The sequence below is a fragment of the Stenella coeruleoalba genome, assembly GCF_951394435.1.
Source record: "Stenella coeruleoalba genome assembly, chromosome: 7".
NCBI lineage: Eukaryota > Metazoa > Chordata > Mammalia > Artiodactyla > Delphinidae > Stenella > Stenella coeruleoalba.
This window is the reverse complement of record NC_137153.1, coordinates 22,669,757-22,687,848: the sequence shown is the minus strand read 5'-3', so window position 1 is coordinate 22,687,848 and position 18,092 is coordinate 22,669,757. Positions and strand designations below refer to the sequence as shown.

Sequence of the window (18,092 nt, the reverse complement as noted above, 5' to 3'; positions counted from 1 at the left end):
CCCATGGGTGTCCTGGGGCTGTCTCCAGCCTGGATTAAAGGAGTGGGTGGTTGGCAGATGATCAGATCTAAGAAGTCAGAGTGGAGAAACGGGGGGAAGGCTTTCTTTTTTTAAAGTATTTATTTATTTATTTATTCATTCATTCATTCATGCTGCACCGGCTCTTCCTTGCGGCATGCGGGATCTTTTAGTTGCAGCATGTGGACTCTTAGTTGTGACATTCATGCAGGATCTAGTTCCCCGACCAGGGATCGAACCCAGGCCTCCTGCACTGGGAGTGCAGAGTCTTACCCACTGGGCTGCTGGGGAAGTCCCGGGAAGCCTTTCTAAAGGAAAGAGGATGCTGGTGTGTGTGTACTTGAGTGTGAGGGTGGAAGGACGAACCTGGGGTGTGTCATTGACTATAGAACCAAGTCTCCTTCCTTAGTCACTCTTTCCACGGCTTGCTTGCTAAATGTTGGCTTGCATTAGCATGATTCATAGAAACATCTCTACCAAGAAAGAGTTAAAAGGCATTTGTAAAAGTGCAGCTTCATCCCCTGGACTTCACTGAATAACTAAATTAATTCAGGCGTGGGAGCATGTGGGTGTGACCACATGTGCTGGGCACTGGGAGCTGGGGGGCTCGACACCTCCGAGGTCACCCCACAGCAGTCCCCCGTCCGCCAGGAGGACAGAGCTATCAATGAATCATTTCCGGAGGGGGCGATGAGCCTCTTCTCATGGAAACCGAACCTCAGGAGCAGTCAGGAAAGGGCCCCTCGAAGAAATAATGTCTCAACATATCTGTATCTAGACTGAAGGAGAAGGAGATGTTAGAACAGGGCTGTACGATTCCCTGTCCCCTAGAATGTCATGGCCTGTCCCCAAGGTACCCCTCCCCTGACACTCTGATTTTGGGCTTCTGCTCTGAGCCGTCTGTCTGATCACAGAATCAGCTGAGAAAGTTTTTGTGGTTTGGGGTCACACTGGGGCCTCCACGTGGGACCTGCCCCGCATTCTGAAATTCTTCTTCTCTCCCCACCCTGTTCTGAAATTTTAATTCACTGTTTCGCCTCCGAGTGACTGCCCGGTGGCATCCAGGAGGCCCAGCCTCGTCCCTGGATGAGAACTTTCACTGCAGAGCTGAGGACCAGAGGAGGGTGAAAACCCAGAAGAAGGGAGGAAAGCTGTCATGTCAAAGGCATTTCTGCTCATAATTGGTTCGTAATTGATGGATGACATGACTGGCAAACGCCAGCTGGAGCAGCAGCCAGACAAGTGGCTAAAAATTAAATAGTCACGTGACTTGTCGAGGTTTAGGGTTTGCCTGAGTAACCTTTTCGGCCCAGGTCACTGTTTGTAGGGTGACCTGAGAGACATGACACACAGTGTCGGTGACCACTTTGCTTTCTGAAGGACAGAGGTTGAGCTGGAGCCCCATACAGGGCCCTGTTCTTGACACTCAGATTCCTATCTCATTCCTTGTCACTTTTTTTTTTTTTTTTTTTTTTTGCGGTACGCGGGCCTCTCACTGTTGTGGCCTCTCCGGTTGCGGAGCACAGGCTCCAGACGCGCAGGCTCAGCGGCCATGGCTCACGGGCCTAGACGCTCTGCGGACCGGGGCACGAACCCGTGTCCCCTGCATTGACAGGCGGACTCTCAACCACTGCGCCACCAGGGAAGCCCTCCTTGTCACTTTTTAAAGGCAGCTGAATAGCTGGAGATTTATCTCCTGCCCTCTCTTTCCTTTGAGCCCTTCTCTCTCCGGTGGGTCCTCCTATAAATGCAGAGGGTTCAGTTCCTGGGGCTTATCCATCAACCTCCAGTGATTCTGATAAAGGCTGGAAGCTGGACTCTTGAGGCTTTTCCTCCTGGTGCCTGTACTAGTCCAGGTTTAGACAGAAGCTCCTGGATCTCACAGCTTCTAAAATCTGAGTCCTGCTTCTCCAAAACACTGGTCCAGTGACATGGGCAAGAGCCAGCCGACCCCAAGGCCAGCCCTCCCTTTCTGTGTCTGCGGATTCCCGTGGCACAGGAGGTCTTTGTTACTAAATCTTCTGGGTGTTTTGAAGGAGGACGTGTGTGGGCCTTTTTCAGTGTCGATAGACAATGCGGAGCTGTTCTCCAGGAGAAACAGTCGGGATAGAAGCAAAGGATTGATCTGGTGGACGTTACGCCATAGAAAATGCCCCGTTGGGATAGGAGTTGTCAGTGAAAGGGTTAAAAATCTAAAATATGAAAGAGAGGCTAGAGAGTTCTCTTTTTACACTAAAAATTGTTTTTCCTTAAATCTTGGCTTCTCAGGCAATCATTGAATTAATGAACGTGTATTTATGCCAGGAAGCGTGAAGCGTTAAATTTATTTCAAAAATGACTAAAGATTTATAGTTAGTCCTTAGAGTACTGAGAATATCCCCATCATTAACTCAGACAGAGAAAGACATATATCATATGATGTCACTTACGTGTGGAATCTAAAAAAATAACACAAATGAACTTATTTACAAAACAGAAACAGACTCATAGACGAAGAAAACAGATTTACAGTTACCAAAGGGGAAAGGGGGTGGGGGAGGGATAAATTAGGAGTTTGGGACTAACAGCTGCACACTGCTGTATATAAAACAGATAAACAACAAGGACCTACTGTATAGCACAGGGAACTATATTCAATGTCTTGTAATAACCTATAATGGAAAAGAATCTGAAAAAGAATTGTGTGTGTGTGTGTGTGTGGGTGTGTGTGTGTATCTATCTGAATCACTTTGCTGTACACCTGAAACTAACACAAAGTTGTAAATCAACTATAGTTCAATTGTTTTAAATACATAAAGCAAGGGCTTCCCTGGTGGCGCAGTGGTTGAGAGTCCGCCTGCCGATGCAAGGGACACGGGTTCGTGCCCCGGTCCGGGAAGATCCCACGTGCCGCGGAGCGGCTGGGCCCGTGAGCCATGGCCGCTGAGCCTGTGCGTCCGGAGCCTGTGCTCCGCAACGGGAGAGGCCACAAGAGTGAGAGGCCCGCGTACAGCAAAAAAAAAAAAAAAAAAATACATAAAGCAAGATGATTTAAATCAGCTTTAGAAATGACTTTTCATTGTAAAAACAATAGAATAACAATGAGGAATACATGGACAAGTTGGAGTGACTCCTAGTTCCTTCTTTGCCTCCAAAAAAGTCTTTCAAGTTTCAGAAGGAGGTAGGGAAGGAGTTAATACTGCAGTTTGTCACAATGGGGTCTGTGTGGGTACAGTTTTAGGTGGTTCTGTTTATCCTTGGAATTAGCACTGTTCCCTCCACAGGCTCCTGAGATTGGGCTGGACAGTGGTGCTTCCCCTGACCTGGGGTAAGAATTCTCATTTTAACCTTCCCGTGAATGTCTCTTCCAAGGTTCTTTTGAATTTTCTGATAATCTAATCACAAGAAAGTTTCTGAAATTCTCTTTCAGACCCTAAAAAATGAAAGTTAACTACAAAGCTGGGCTTTTACTAGAAGTTGCTTTTAAGTTGGAAACAGATTTCTGATCCTCTCTGAGTTGAAGGGACAGGAAGAAGCTTTGTCAGCCCAGAACTTGAACGTGGAGGGCAGGGGGATGATATGAGGAGAATCAAGGCGAAACGGATTCTTTCTCTGGATACACACACAGAACATTTAATTTCCATTTTAGGGTGAGTTACAATTAGCTCCTGATGACCAAAAGCCCACCAACTGAGTGACCCTGGGAAAACACGTCACTTCATCTGAGTCTCAGTTTCTCCATCTGTGGAATGGCAAGATGGAACTCAAACTATATGGTTTCTTAGGAAGCTTCCCGTTCTAAAATTTCCACTCCTTATTTGCATGGGCTGTATAACTCTGGGCACTGTCTTTTGACTTGGAATGTAACATATAGACTTGCAAGCACTTCTGCTTGAAGGAGGAAGCTAGGAAGACCACCCCTGCCCACGGCCCCCAGCTCTGGAATTCTCCCAGGGCTAGAATGCCCAAGGAGGAAAAGAGCTAGATGCCCAACTACCATTTGGGGCCCCTGTTTCCCGGAGTACCTGCCGAGAAATGATCATTTATTTAAATTACTTGAAACCTCCAACTACAGCACTGAAAGACTGCAAACGATTCATTCACACTATTCCAGAAATGCTGAATGGCCACAGCCCCACCCTAGAAGCAAGGAGAGCCTTGTAGCAGATGCTTCTGGAAGGCTCTGTTTATAGCTCTCTGAGTCCTTCCTGCCGAGGACCTTTCATGAGCTCACTACCAGGAAGCTGAGTCATCGAGGGGTCACCCGGCATGGCCACGGTCACCCAGCATTGCCACATTGAGAGGCTTGCAGCAGCCATTCCCCGCACGGTGATGGGAACCCCATCACTCCCCACGGCTTGTGAGGTCGGGACCAAAGAGACTGAAACATCCCATGGAGGGTCAAAGGACTGTCCTCTTTTCAGGGCTCCACATGGGCTCTGTGCTGTGCTCCTGGTACCCAGCTGGCTGCAATGACAACACCTTTCTTGGGGCCTCTGTTCACATCCCACCTGCCACTACCCGTGCCCCCAGGTGGCCCCCTTTTCCCATGCTTCACCTGCGTGGCTCCCCCCAGGCTTCCGGTCCCTGCTTCGAAGTCACTTCCAGAACCCCGCCCCAAATCTAAACTAGGATCCCTGCCTTTACTGTCTCAGCACCTTCACCTTCTCCCTTGCTTCAGGACATTTAGAGTTTGAAAGTTTTTATTTGTATGACTTAAAAAAAAAAACTTATATTTATTTATTTGGCTGCACCGGGTCTTTAGTTGCAACACGTGGGATCTTCGTGGGATCTTCATTGAGGCGTGCGGGAGCTTTTTTTTTGTTTTTTAGTTGCAACATGCAGGATCTTTAGTTGCGACATGTGGGCTCTTAGTTGCGGCATGCGGGATCTAGTTCCCTGATCAGGGATCGAACCCGGGCCCCCTGCGTTGGAAGCGCGGAATTTTCACCGCTGGACCACCAGGGAAGTCCCTATTTGTATGAGTTTTGGTTTGCTCTTCCCCTCGCCTACTAGATTCTAACCTCCTTGAAGGCAAGGACTCGCTGCCTGCCCCCATCCCCAGCACCCCTAGCAGCGCCCTGTTTATGTTGTAGGGAGAATTTGTTGGTCGAATGACCCAGTTTTACCAACGCGAGACTCCTGCGGTCTGGCCACTCACTCTCATCCCCGGCACCTATCTTCTTCTCTCCCCCTGGAAACCCTTCTCATCAGTTGACTTTGGTTTAAATCATACACTTGAGCTCTGTTTCCAGGATGAGGGTTTTCAACGGCATGAAATCTCACCCAGGATTGAAGGTTCCTGCCATTCTCTTAGGCATCCAGGGAAACTTACAAATAGCTCCCCCAAAACTTAGGAAATAATTTGTACGTGCAAAAAGTCGTATTATACATGCAAGTGGATTTTGGAGGCTGAGAGGCGAGTCTTCAGGATGCTACCTTTGGTGTCTTTCCCCTGATACCCTTAGAACATCGAGCCTGGTGTTTCTGGTGTTTTGTCATCTTTGTTATTGTCTGGTATATGAAGGAAGCAGAAGAACATCCCCTCCAGCTGTGACCTGGCCCCGCCTACACGTAAATCACCCAGCATTTTGGAGATGATCTGACAGCAGCATTTGTGGGAAATCTGGCTTCGGACACATCTGGGACATTTACCCAGGGCCCATGCTTAGCCCTCTAGTGTTCCCTGAACTCTGGAGCCTGGCTCTCCTAGGGCTTATATCCTGGGCTCTTATCCTGTGTGTTAGATCCCAGCAAATGTGAGATGCGTCACACTGTGGGACATAGATCCTCAGTAAGCAGATAGATAGCTGTTTGGGGAGGAGAGTATATCTGGGGCTTAACGTGCTTGCTTTGTGTACACCTGTGGATGAAATGCAGCGTACCTCTGAGTCCTTGACTATCGTTATGGAGTGTCAAAGCACAGTGCTGGGGCGCTGAGATCACAACAGATGAGGCTGCCCCTTCCTTCGTGTTTCTCTCAGACTTTAATGGGAGACAGGCATGCAGACGCATCACCTGATATAATTATAAGTAGAGGAATGAGCAAGAGAAGGCTGGTGACAGGGCAGCTTTGAAAAGGCTTTTTTTCCTGTGGATAACAGGCTCATAGTGGGGCTTGCTTTAGAAGGTATGGCTTCTCTGGCGGACGTGGAAGCCAGTCTTGCAGAAGCTGGCAGGACCGCACTTGACTTGGGAACCGTGCACGGGACTCGCGAGGTGCCTGGCTCCCTGAGCCTGTCCAGGGTGGATCCAGGAGGGCTGTCACCCACAGCTCCCTGGCTCTGATGGCAAGGTAGGGCCTTGGAAACACCGGCATCATCACCCAGTCTCTCACATACAAACGTTTGGCTGGTTTTCGACAGCTACCTCCATGCCTGAGCAGGTGGGGTATGATATCTTCCTGGCATGATATCTTTTGGGCTGACACAGGCCAAGGGTGTATTAGACAGGGACACACTGCATCACTGGGGCCGGGGGCCAGCATGTGGAAAAGGGTGAGCATCCCAGCTCTGCATCTTAAGCCTTTCTGCCTTACGTCAAAGCTTTGCCTTCCGTCCAAGAGCCCCTGGGCTGAACTTCCAGGTACTTCCTTCCAAGGCAGGCCTTGGAGCCAGGGATGTTGCTGTGTCCAGGCGATTATGCTCTGCATTTGAGCCTCTGGTCGCCTTCGCCAAAAACAGACAAGAAAAACAAAAATTGTTCTCCCAGCTGTGCAAAGAAACCTCAGGGAACCATTGGATTGTGACAGGATTTCAGACTGTGATTTCAGAAATGCATACGGAGTGAGCTGTCGATTAGATTGAGGATTGTTTAAGAATTGTGGTTAAAATACACATAACATAAAACTCGCCATCTTACCCTTTTTTCAGAGTACAGTTCAGTAGTGTGGTATATCGACATTATTGTATAATACAACCGTCACCACCATCCATCTCCAGAACTTTTCTCATCTTTGCAAACTGAAACTCTGTCCCCATTAAACAGCATCTCCCCATTGTCCCCAGTCCCCTAGCAACCACCATTCTACTTTCTGTCACTTTGCATTTGACTATTTCAGATACCTCATGTAAGTGGAATCATACAGTATTTGTCTATTTTTTTTTTTTTTTTTTTTTGCGGTACGCGGGCCTCTCACCGTTGTGGCCTCTCCCGTTGCGGAGCACAGGCTCCGGATGCGCAGGCTCAGCGGCCATGGCTCACGGGCCCAGCCGCTCCTCGGCATGTGGGATCTTCCTGGACCAGGGCACGAACCCGCGTCCCCTGCATCGGCAGGCGGACTCTCAACCACTGAGCCACCAGGGAAGCCCCCAGTATTTGTCTTTTTGTGATCGGCTTATTTCACTTAGCTTGATGTCTTCAAGGTTCGTCCGTGTTGTGGCATGTGTCAGAATTTCCGTCCTTGTTGAGGCTGAATAATATTCCGTTGCATGGATAATGGCACCTTTTGTTTATTCATTCATCTGTGGATGGACACTTGGGTTGCTTCCACCCCTTGGCTATTGTGACGAATGCTGCTGTGAACGTGGGTGTACAGATATCTCTTCGGGACTCTGCTTTCAATTCTTTTGGATGTATACCCAGCAGTGGGATTGCTGGATCGTGTAATGATTCTATTTAAAATTTTTTTTGGAACTTCCATACTGTTTTCCGTAGGGGCTGCACCATTTTACACGCACACCAGCTACACACAAGGGTTCTAACCTCTGCTGGAATCCTTTTTTTTTTTTTTTAATACAGGTGTTTTTAAGCTGCGGGTAGTCCTAAGGTTTAGTAATGTAGATTTGCCTCCCCCCCCCAGATAAAACACTCCCCTCCCACACGTTTTGTTTTTTAAAAGACTCTTTATTGGTTTTATAGATTTAGAATGTTAGAGGCCAAAAAGGACCTCCTTAGAGATCATCTATTAACTCCATTTATCCATTGGACAAATATTTGCAATTGTAATAGATGGGTGAACAAAACGCAGGAAATCTTCCACCTCTCGGTTTACCCGCTGGTGGAAATTCATGTTGATGCCCAGCTAGGCGAACCGATTGCTAGGAGTTCCTCAGGGATTTGGTAGCCAGGCTGGATGGGAGTTGAGGTCTTGTGACGCTTGGAACAGGGCTCTCTCTGTTCTGTCATGCTCACGTTTAGTTGCACGTCTTGGGGGGGATCCCCCAGATCCCCCGTTCGGGAGAGTGAGACACACTTGGATTTATCCCCAGAATCCGAGGGACCTGAGAGCCGGCCCACACCCACAGGTGGAACGCGGCAGAGGGAGCAGACCCCAAGCAGGGCGCCCTGTGCCCGGGCCTGTAGCTCAGTTTGGCCCCAGCTGGCTGCCTCCCTGCAGTTCCGAGGGTGGTGGGTCCCTGAGAGCTGGGGAGGGCCTTCACTACCACTGTGGTGACTGCACGGGAGTGGGTTCCAATCAGCCGTTTCAGGGAACCTTGGCACTTAAGGGCTCTGCCTGGCCCTAGCCCTGGACTTAAGCACCAGGTAAAGGTCTCCAGAACTGCCCTGAGCCCTTAGTGAACTTTCTGCAGCGCTTTCCTCTGGACCCTTTGCACCAGTGTAAATTGACACTAGATTTTCCCCCACCTCTAGCTCCCCTGATTGTTACATAATCAGGAATCATGTGAGCAGCCGGTTCCATTCATTTAGAAATGGGGAGCAGAGAAAGGTGACTGTGCAAGCGGGGTGGGTGGGAGGGATGGAGACCCTTAGGGGCTGTTTTGTGCAGATCCCTCACCTCCCTGGGCCTCAGTTTCTCTTCTGTTCGGAGGGTCAGCGAACTGAAGGGCTGCCGGGCAGTCCTGACAATCAGTCAGGTCGTCTAGTCCAAATATGCAGTGATTGCGGGGGCCTTGCTTCCAACCAGGGTGGATCCCGGGGGCATCCTCCCCAAGGAAATGAGCATCTTATGAAGGAATTAGAATAAAAGTGACATGACATCTTCCTAGGAATTTGCTGTTTATCTCCCCCTCACCCCCATAAAAAGGATTAATAGAAGCACCAGCAGCTGGACGCTTCTGGTAGGGAAGCATCTGGGAGAGATTCAGTAATTCGCGGAAGGTGCAAAGGAGCAAAGGTGCAAGAGAGGAAGCAGCAGAGCTGGGATTTACATCAGGTGAGGCCCCAGAGCCTGTTCAGCTGACTGTCGTGGGTCTGGACTCCACTGGAAACTGGAGGGCTGCTCCAGGTTTGTCCAGCCTCTTTCTGGTCAGAGGGGATTGGAGTAGGGCTTCCATTCCTGTCCCTTTATTATGAGATTGTAGGAATTGTGGCCTGGAGTCCCCAGTGCCCTGTGGCTGGTGGCTTCCTTCCAGGACCCTGAGCTCTGTTGTGTGGTTAATGGCCTATCCTATTCTGTAGTCTAATGATTCCGTTCAAACCTGTAATGAGATCCTTTGTGCCCAATAGCCATTTATGAGCAAGCAGGGAAAAATACCCTCACCTTCTAGGCAAGATTAAGCTAGTTTTGGTGGTAGTTCTTAATGATATTTCAAAGCCATTTGTATTAACACAGGTGGTAGTTTAGGGATCATACTCGCTGGAGCCCTTCTACAAAAAGTTGCAGTGATGCTAACATTTACTACCTCCTCTACGGTGCTAGGTGGTCGATGTGCTCGTGTTTGCTCACTTATTCATCGCAGGAAGCACGTGAGGTAGGGGTGTTCACTGATGAGGGAACTGAAGGGCAGAGAATTTTAGTAACTTAATGTGTACAGCTCAAAAATAGTGACGTGGTTGAGGACGGGGCCATCTTTGTGTCCCCAGGTCCTAATAATGGCGTCTGGCATGTTGTAGGAGCTCAGTATGTGATGGTGGAGTGAATGGATGAACTTCAAACCCCAGGAACGGTCTGAGCATTGGGTGGGTGGGTGATCGAACGAGGTTTCTTTGAGATTCCATGATTGGGATTTTTAGCAAAGTACTGTTGAAGGATGGTCAAGTGGGCGGGGTCCGGGAGTCGGAGTGCTGTCCAGTCTTAGTGCAGTGGCGACTTAACTCTGGGAGCTTGGGCAAGTCATCCAACCGTTTCCTCGTCAGCCAAGCAGAATTGGGGGAGGGCTGGATGGGTGGGAAAACTCTGACATCAAACAGAAGCCCAGAGGGAGGAGCCCCTCCACCCCATGCAAAACAAAACAGATGTTGCTGGAGCTTGGGGGGGCTGAAGTAGGTAGCAGGGCTGTCCGGACTCTGCTTCTCCTGCATGCAGGAGATGCGCTGGTGCTCCGGGGTGGGGGACCTCGTGTGTTCCCTGGGCGCTTCCACGTGGACCCTCGTATTAAGCCTGCTCTTCAGTGCGGTTCTGTAATGCTTCAGCGAGTTTCCCCAGATGCCAGGAAAACAGAACACTTTGGAGAGTGAGGTGTTTCTCCAGTGCTGCCTCTGACGCCTTTTCCTTACTTGTAGGTGGGGTGTTTTTAAGCCAGTGACATAGACAAAGCTGCTGAGTCAGGGGAGGCCCCGGGGAGGCCAGGTGAGTGAAATTCTTCATTGAAAGCAGCCTGACCATTGGCGTATTCAGTCTCAGCTTTTGCATACTGATAGAGTGCGGGGGGTGTTCGTGGGTCAGGATGCCCTTCCTGCCCACCTGGGTGGGCGAGCTCCTTTCCAGGACGGAGGTGGGTTGGTATTGAACCGGGTTCTATTACCCAGCTCTGTTTGAGCCCAGTGTCCAGGCTGACAGCCAGAGTTGGGAAACAGTGATGCTGTGTGACCTCCAGGGGACGGGTCTCCATGACTGACTCTAAGTACCACCTGGACATAGACACCCCCGCCCCCCTCCCCAGGACCTGCATGGACTTAAGCAGCAAGGATTTAGGTGACTTTGACGCATCAGGGCTACTCCCTCTTTAAAAGGTCCGGCACGTGAGGTGGTGTACGCGTGACTTAGCACAGTCATAGAAGCAGGGCACATCAGAGACCAGGGAGAAGCTGGAAGTCATAGGTGACCCTTCCAGTCTACCTTTCCATGAGAGGTCCTGTAGCCTGGTGCAGGCTAATGGTGCAGTCCTGGAGCCAGACCGTGTGGCTTCCGGTCCTGTCTGTACTCTGTGACCTTGGGGCAAGTCGCTTATCCCCCTGTGCCTCAGTTTCCTTGTTTGTAAAACGGGGATAGTTAGCTGATATCTAACTTTATTATAATTATTTTATTTATTATATTATATATAATACATTATTATTATAAATATTTTATTATATTTATATTTATTATTATTATTATTTTGTGGTATGCGGGCCTCTCGCTGTTGTGGCCTCTCCCGTTGCGGAGCACAGGCTCCGGACGCGCAGGCTCAGCGGCCATGGCTCACGGGCCCAGCCGCTCCGCGGCATGTGGGATCTTCCCGGACCGGGGCACGAACCCTTGTCCCCTGCATCGGCAGGCGGACTCTCAACCACTGCACCACCAGGGAAGCCCTATTTATTTATTATATTTATTTTGTGGGTATTGGCATTGGGGCTCAGAGAAGTAAGGCAGTTTGCCTAAGGCCACATAGTCCTTCATGCTAGATGTGGGACTTGAACATAGGAGTCCAGCCCTGGCTCGTCTTACTGGAGCCAAGCAAGGTGGGTCAGAGTGACCAGTGGTCCAGGCTTCCCCTCCACCCAGTGCTCTCCCGCCCTCTCTGTCTCCCAGTGAGGTCTCCAATCCCACCCATGAAATTCCAACCCTGTTACCTGGAATCTTGGGAATTTGCCCACCTGTAGAGCAGAGATCATTTAATCCTTTGGGCGGGCCACCAACTAGGTACTCTGAGTGTGTCCTAGGTACCTGGGGCCTGAGCCAGGTGGATTCTTTCATCCCTCCCTCCTGCTATAGAATTTTCTAGAGAAGGGGAGGAGTGAGCAGGTTTGGCTCCTATGATGAAGCAATGTGGGAATGGCATCCTTGGAGCCACAGGCGAGGAGGCTGTGAGCTGCTGCCTGTGGGTGGGAAGGCAGACTCCGTGGTTGTGCTGTTACAGTGACCTTGCAGCTTGGGAGCCAGCTGCTGGCCCGTAATGGGACCCCATGGGGAGGGCTTCTGTTGCACAGGCCTGGTCCCTCCTCCCAGATGCCGGAGATCCCAGCCTTCTTGCTTACCGTGCTGCTCTTTGTAGCTGCTTTGTCAAGTGCGGGGCGTAACCATAGAGAACACTTGACTGTAAAGTAAATTCCAAACACCTTAGCAACCTATTCAGACAGAGCCTCCTGGAGTTCAGCCGCCCTCCCTCTCCATGCACACCTTACTGCTGCATCCCCTGCACATACGCCCTCCAGCCAGAACCTCCTCCGTTTCCCAGACCCACCAGCACATTCACATCCCCCTCAGCCCGAATGTTCTCTTCCTTTCGATGCTCTGTTTGCTTTTTTTTTCAGTCAAAGTCACACGTGCACCTAGTCAAAAAGGCAAATAGTGTGGAAGGGACTGTAATGACAGCTCCATTTCTTGCCAGTTGAAATACCATCCCCCTTTCCAGGTGCAGCTCAAATGGCCCTTTTCTGCCACCCTTTCTGGGTTGGATATGCTCTGGGGTCTGTGGCCTGTTCCCAGGAGAAGCGGTGTTTGGTGCTGTGGCTTTTTCCCTGGGAGGCTGAGGAACTTGGTTTGGGTTGTCTTGGTGGAATATGTGTTTTCTACTGACTGCATCGTGGAAGCTCTTCACTTAGTCCTTTTTAAAAAAAAAAAAAAAAATTGAAGTATAGTTGATTTACAATATTGTGTTAGTTTCAGGTGTACAGCAATATATATATATTTTTTCAGATTCTTTTCCATTATATAGGTTATTACAAGATATTGAATATAGTTCCCTGTGCTATACAGTGGGTCCTTGTTGTTTATCTATTTGATATATAGTAGTGTGTATCTGTTAATCCCATACTGCTATTTATCCCTCTTTTCCCCTTTCCCCTTTGGTAACCATAAGTTTGTGTTCTGTGTCTGTGAGTCAGTTTCTGTTTTGCAAATAAATTCACTTGTACTATTTCTTAGATTCCACATATAAGTGATGTCATCACTTAGTCCTTTTGTCCCTAGAGATAGCAATGCCCCCTAAGCACACCCTTAATGGGCCTGAAGGTTTCAGGGTTGCATCCGGAGAGCATGAATGACAGATGGCAGGGATCCTTTGCAGTCCAGGCCCAGCACCACCGAGGCAGCAGGTAATCAGGAACGTCTGACGGTGGCTGGTCTGATGAGAAGAGCAAATGTGACTTTTGTGAACATTGGACCCCGTGGGAAATAAGTGAAAAGGCAGAGCGGGCTTGAAGGTTTGCTCTCCCATGTGTGAACCCACTTCCTCCCACCCTCCCCCAACATCGGGGCCACCTGAAAACCCTGGGAGGTCTGGGGCTTTCTGTAGGCGAGGCAGGGACGTTGACACAGGCCTGATTTAGCTGGAGGTGTGGTCTCACCCCTCTCATCTCTTTCTCTTTTCTCTCTCTTTTTTTTTTTTTGCCGTACGCGGGCCTCTCACTGTTGTGGCCTCTCCCGTTGCGGAGCACAGGCTCCGGACAGGCAGGCTTGGCGGCCATGGCTCACGGGCCCAGCCGCTCCGCGGCATGTGGGATCTTCCCAGACCGGGGCACGAATCCGTGTCCCCTGCATCGGCAGGCGGACTCTCAACCGCTGTGCCACCAGGGAAGCCCCCCTCTCATCTCTTTTCTGTTCACCTTTTCTGCCTGGTTCTCCAAGAGCTGGCCCTTTGGCTGCTTTCATATAGGGGCTCTCAACAGGGGCTTTCAGAATGCAAAGGCCTGGTCCTCCCGTGCACCACCCGTCTTCCTGCTCCAATGTACAGCCGTTCTCCCAACAGACCCCCCTTTTTTGCGGATGGGGAGAGGCAAGGACTGCTTTTGAGGACTCATTTTCTCTTGCTGGCTCCTAAATTTTCCTTCTGATTAAAAATCAGAGACACAGTATATTCTCCTTATGGATATACTTTTGCCAACTTGGGAGATGTAAAAAGACACGATTTGGAATTTTGAACCTGGGAATACACTTTGATGTGCCTCAGAGTGCCGCGAACGGCATGGTTCCCCTAGAGGATTTTCTGCATTGCTCCGTTCCTGGTTAATGTGGTGCGGGGGTGATGCTAGATGCTGTCCTCATGCCTCATTTTTTATGATTTCCGCGCGTGCTTTCAAAGGGCCAGGGCGTGATCGCTGGAAGCCCCACCAGGAGTCCATCCCCTGTCGTGAGCACCATGAGTTCGTGAGTCCTGTCTGAGTCAAGATGCTGGCCATTTTGAACTGGGAGCGCTGAAAGGTTGACTGTGCGTTGGCTCCCTTGATGTGGTTCGGGTTTCTTCGTCTGTTGTATGTCCCTCCTGAGGCTTCTGGAAGGTGCGATGAGGGCTTTCCAAGCCCTCGATGGGGTCTGTGGCTTTGCTCCGGAAGGCAGTCCTTTCCCCCCAAAGCACTGTGCCAGAAAAGGCCCCTCCCTCCTGGACCGCGTGTGAACCGGTTCTTGGGCGGCCGTCTCTCCTCTGGGCGGCTGTGCACGGGCGCTGTAGCGTGAGCGGCAGACAGACCCCAGTGCAGCTGCACACAGTGTCAGGGATGGGCTGCGGGTGGAAACGCGCTGCCAGGGAGGCCTTGCACCCATGGGTGCGTGGCTATGGGGCTTGGAAAATAGGGAGGGGGCTGGGGGCAGGCCCTGCCGTCCAGCGTAGGCATTTTACTGTGGTTCGACTTAGTGATGTCAGTGCTACTTGGAAACAGTTGGCAGATGGGAGGGAATTCAACTCGCCAACGTGACTTCTAATTCTGAAGCAGCCACTGGCGGCAGATGCTCACGTTGTTTGGCATTTTCCTAGCACTTTCTCGGTGCTTGAACCTTATTTCCTTTCTCTGGGAGGAAGTCTGGAGCCGAGATTCCTGGGCGACCTTCTGAAGCGCAGCCTTGTTCCCTCTGTGGGAGCTGTGGCTGCCCATGTGATGTTTGTTCATTCATACCCTGAACTGGGAGCCCCAGGCACGCCCCTCCCCGTCTCCCTCCCCATCACACCTGCCTCAGGGGAGGATCGTGGCAAATGCGTTTGAATGGATGGCTGAATGGATTTCACACTATCTTTTTCTGGTCTTGAAAGTGCCACTTGTCATGGGAAGTTTTTTTTTTTATCTTATTGCTTGGTTTTTATTTTTGAGAAATTCGGAAACAAAGATTGGGAATCCCCAGCCGTGTCCAGGTCAGGTGGGAGGACAGTGGCCAAGGGACGCCGCAGCGGCTGGGGCCAGGCTGGCTTGGCCTCTGCAGGATCCCTGGGGAGGTCCGAGGACTCCCTGCCGGACTCAGCTTGCCCTCTTCTTTCTGGTGGGCCCAGATCCGTGACTGCTTATCCATGTGCCCTTGGGCAAGTCCCTTTTCCATTCTGGGCTCCAGTTTCCCAGCAGAAAAGGCAGGTGCTAATAAGCTAGATGTGCTCTCTGCCCAGCCCTTGCAGCTCCTGTTATACGATCCTTCGAGCTTACCTGGGGCGGAACACACATTTTCCACTCCCTCCCCGCCCTCTCAGTGCGAGAACAGGCCAGGACTTCCCTGGTGGTCTAGTGGTTGAGACTCTGTGCTTCCACTGCAGGCGCGGTTAAAAAAAAAAAAAGAAAAAGAAAGAGAGAGTACAGACCTACAAGGTAGGCTTGTCCTGTTTTGTCTTCTTAGGGGAGAATTTAAGGAAGGGGCTTGACCCCTCCATTCCGGTCTTGATGGAGTTGGTTTAAAATTTGGATCCCTCCTGTAGAATTACTGTTCTAGAGCTAGGGGAGGGGGGTGGGGGGGGGTAGGGGGGGATTGCTTAGGTGAGGCAGTGAGTGGCAGAACCAGGCCAGAGACCCAGGTCTCCTGATCTCGGGGCCCATGCACTATCCTCCATCCCGTCCCTTTGAGAGCAACGGCAGTTATGCGAGTTGATGTGGAGTAAAAGGCCCCAGCTCGTGCCACACGGGGCTCGTCCCGCTCATTTGTCCCTCGCACGGCCCCCCACCAGGCCTAGTCTTCCAGGCTGTTCCCTGCAGCCCATGCTCTGCAGGGGCTGCTCCGGGGGTCCCTCTGACTCCTAGAGCTGATCTCTGCACTTCCTGCTTCCAGGGTCCGTGCCACTGGCTGCCGCTGTGTCTTCTCAAGTGAGTTCTGCAAGGTGTGACTGATTATTCAGTGAGACGAGGCTTCCAATTGCCAAAGACAAACCTTGAAAAAGTGCCTTGAAACAGAGCTCAACAGTCTGCTTTCCTGAAGGACTTCCCAGAGTTTATTGTGCTAATTAATGTACATTATGAATTTCCAAGAGGGGAGAATCAAAGTGCAAAGAATGGGAATTTATTATAAACAGGAGAGCTGGACAGCTAGGTAGGAACCGAAACTCAGGACATGAATGGCAGTTGGTGAAATTCTGTCTCCATTTTCTTGTTTTTTTATTTTATTTGATTTTAATTTCTGCTTTTTCTCTGTGCATCTTCATTCATTCATTTTCTTTTTCCTTCTCTCCACCCTCACACCTTTTTTTTTAATTGTGGTAAAATACACATAACATCAAAGGTACCATCTTAACCATTTTTAAATGTCCTGTTAAGTGGCGTTAAGTATGTTTATACTGTTGTGCTGCCGTCACCACCATCCATCCACAAAACGCTACATCTTTTGTTTTTTAATTAAAAAAATTTTTTGTGGCCGCGTGGCTTGCGGGATTTTAGTTCCCTGACGAGGCCCAGGGATTGTGCCCCCTGCAATGGAAGCACAGAGTCTTAACCACTGGACCGCCAGGGAAGTCCCAGAACTCTACATCTTGCAAACCCCGAATCCTACCCTTTAAACAATAACTCCCCGTATCCGCTCCCGCCCAACTCCTGGCAACCATCATTCTACTTTCTGTCTCTATGAATTAGAGGTCTCTAGGACCTCGTATAAGTGGAATCATACACTATGTGTCTTTCTGTGATTCCCTTATTTCACTTAGCATCATGTCCTCAGGGTTCACCCATGTCATAGCACAAGTCAGAATTTCCTTCACTTTTAAGGTGAATAATATTCCACTGTGCGGGTGGACCACATTCTGCTTGTCCATTCATCTATCGATGGACACTTGGGTGGTTCCCACTCACCCCTAACTTTTTCTTCTTCTCTAGTCCACAGGTAGATAGAAAATGCCTAGCCCTCAGTTGTACATTTTATGGGCAGTGTCACAGAAAAAGAAAAAAAAGAGACTCTATTGATTATCTCCTCTCCAGCCCTGGTCCCTGCAGCCTCGCTCTCACCTGCCCACCTTCAGCTTCTCTCAGGCTCCCTTCTGAGGATGCTTTCATGACCTTACAGATGGGTCAGTCCTGCCCCCTTTTCTGAGCTCTTTCTGACAGTCCGTATCATTCTCCTCTTACTTCACACTTTCCTTGTTTATTTCCTCTTCGTCTCCTGGCTCCCAACCCCGAGTGGGTGCCCCCTGCAGGCTGATTGGAGAAATGAAGGTGCTGCAGGACCAAGGAGGTGCTGGCCCCAAGCCTGGCTGTGGTGGTTGACGTGGGCTGAGAGGGGGCTTCCTGGGTCCTCAGCGCTCATGGGCCACTTGCTTCTGTTCCGGGCGGGGGTCATTGAATATGGCCTGCCCACCTGGGTAGCCCACCTCCCCGAGAACAGAGAAGTCCACTGAAGTCCAGCTGTCCTTTTCCATAGGATGATATGTTTTGGTTCAAATTTATTTATTCCAACTGCCTCACCCCTCCTATAAAGAGGGGGGAGGTGAGAACTCAACCCCAAAGTTCCCTTGTAAGTCTCCGTGAGCCGGCTGACATGAGCAACTTTGTAAGGCAGAGACCACCCGTGCCCTCCGGCCCCTGCCCGCCGTGCCTTCCCATATATAGGGGGCAGGTAGGAGGGGGGACAATTATCGTTGACTGCACTCCAAGCCAGGCGTTTCCTGAGGTTACCTCACAGTCTGCCAACAGCTTTCTGGGGGATTTTTCCATACCCCAAGATTAAGGAACCTGCTTGAGGTCCCAGAGCGGGGATGGTGCAGACCAGCGATGTCGGCTCGGCCGGCTCCAAAGCCCTGCCACCGTGCGCCCACTACTCCCTACCTTCGCCTCTCCACATACACCGCCCTCCCACACAGCCCTCACCGCTCCTCAAGCGA

The 18,092-nt window shown here is 50.4% G+C and overlaps 1 protein-coding gene across 3 annotated transcripts in view; it reads left to right on the top strand.

The window, feature by feature from the left end:
* Window positions 1-18,092, top strand: part of SLC25A37 (solute carrier family 25 member 37) — a 43,640-nt gene that overhangs the window by 13,165 nt on the left and 12,383 nt on the right. Inside the window, exon 2 of one of the 3 annotated variants that reach the window (XM_079926107.1) lies at window positions 10,402-10,468. The exons of the other annotated variants lie outside the window; for them this stretch is intronic. The gene's annotated coding sequence lies outside the window, so the exon portion shown is untranslated. The remainder of the gene's footprint in view (window positions 1-10,401; window positions 10,469-18,092) is intronic. 3 annotated transcript variants of the gene reach the window in all.